The sequence below is a fragment of the Triticum dicoccoides genome, chromosome 7A (genome assembly GCF_002162155.2).
Source record: "Triticum dicoccoides isolate Atlit2015 ecotype Zavitan chromosome 7A, WEW_v2.0, whole genome shotgun sequence".
NCBI lineage: Eukaryota > Viridiplantae > Streptophyta > Magnoliopsida > Poales > Poaceae > Triticum > Triticum dicoccoides.
The window spans coordinates 69,238,867-69,241,121 of record NC_041392.1 but is presented as its reverse complement, the minus strand read 5'-3'; positions in this window follow the sequence as shown (position 1 = coordinate 69,241,121).

Sequence of the window (2,255 nt, the reverse complement as noted above, 5' to 3'; positions counted from 1 at the left end):
CTAGGCTCGGATGCCACTGTTGGGTTTCGTAGTAATTTCAAAATTTTCCTACGCACACGCAAGATCATGGTGATGCATAGCAACGAGAGGGGAGAGTATGATCTACGTACCCTTGTAGATCGACAACGGAAGCGTTTGGTTGATGTAGTCGTACGTCTCCACGGCCCGACCGATCAAGCACTGAAACTACGGCACCTCCGAGTTCTAGCACACGTTCAGCTCGATGACGATCCCCGGACTCCGATCCAGCAAAGTGTCGGGGAAGAGTTCCGTCAGCACGACGGCGTGGTGACGATCTTGATGTACTACTGTCGCAGGGCTTCGCCTAAGCACCGCTACAATATTATCGAGGACTATGGTGGAAGAGGGCACCGCACACGGCTAAGAATATGATCACGTGGATAAACTTGTGTATCTAGGGGTGCCCCTGCCTCCGTATATAAAGGTTCAAGGGAGGGGGGCCGGCCGGCCAAGGTGTGGCGCGCCAGGAGGAGTCCTACTCCTTTTGGGAGTAGGACTCCCCCCCTTTCCTAGTTGGAATAGGATTCGTGGAGGGGGGGAAAGAGGAGAGAGAGGAGGAAGGGGGCCGGCCCCCTCTCCTTGTCCAATTCGGACCAACGGGGGGAGGGGCGCGCAGCCCATCTCTGGCCACCTCTCCTCTCTTCCACTAAGGCCCACTAAGGCCCATATACCTCCCGGGGGGTTCCGGTAACCTCCCGGTACTCCGGTAAAATCCCGATTTCACCCGGAACACTTCCGATATCCAAACATAGGCTTTCAATATATCAATCTTTATGTCTCGACCATTTTGAGACTCCTCGTCATGTTCGTGATCACATCCGGGACTCCGAACAACCTTCGGTACATCAAAATGCATAAACTCATAATATAACTGTCATCGTAACCTTAAGCGTGCGGACCCTACGGGTTCGAGAACAATGTAGACATGACCGAGACACGTCTCCGGTCAATAACCAATAGCGGAACCTGGATGCTCATATTGGCTCCTACATATTCTACGAAGATCTTTTATCGGTCAGACCGCATAACAACATATGTTGTTCCCTTTGTCATCGGTATGTTACTTGCCCGAGATTCGATCGTCGGTATCTCAATACCTAGTTCAATCTCGTTACCGGCAAGTCTCTTTACTCGTTCTGTAATACATCATCCCACAACTAACTCATTAGTTGCAATGCTTGCAAGGCTTAAGTGATGTGCATTACCGAGAGGGCCCAGAGATACCTCTCCGACAATCGGAGTGACAAATCCTAATCTCGAAATACGCCAACCCAACATGTACCTTTGGAGACACCTGTAGAGCTCCTTTATAATCACCCAGTTACGTTGTGATGTTTGGTAGCACACAAAGTGTTCCTCTGGTAAACGGGAGTTGCATAATCTCATAGTCATAGGAACATGTATAAGTCATGAAGAAAGCAATAGCAACATACTAAACGATCGGGTGCTAAGCTAATGGAATGGGTCATGTCAATCAGATCATTCAACTAATGATGTGATCCCGTTAATCAAATAACAACTCTTTGTCCATGCTTAGGAAACATAACCATCTTTGATTAACGAGCTAGTCAAGTAGAGGCATACTAGTGACACTCTGTTTGTCTATGTATTCACACATGTATTATGTTTCCGGTTAATACAATTCTAGCATGAATAATAAACTTTTATCATGATATAAGGAAATAAATAATAACTTTATTATTGCCTCTAGGGCATATTTCCTTCAGTGAAAGCCTCCAATAATTTACCATTCAACTTAACCAAGTACTTCACCGAGGAGACACATGCCATAATCTAAGAAACCCATTGTTTTGAAAAAACACCACTTTACTAGCTCATGTTGCCATAAGGCTTCATTGAAATCACCACATACTAGCCAAGGATCTTGCAACACCGACTTCAAACGAGTGAGATGATCCCACGTGTGGTGCCGATTCTCAACCCTTGGCTCTCCAAATACAAGGGTCATACGCCACTTTTTTATCACAACCCTTGTCCTCCATGGAAATATCAATAAAACGCTGACACGAGTCCAACACCATGACCAGTAACGATTCATCCCAATATAGAGCAAGGCCAACACTTTGTCCCATAGAACTAACACCACGGAAACCTTTCAAACCTAGCATCCACCTTAGCTTTTCCATCTTATCAGCTACTTTACTCATCTCACAGAGAAAGACAAGCTTGGGGACGTTGGTTTTAGAGAGGGCCAACACCTCACGAACTGTTCG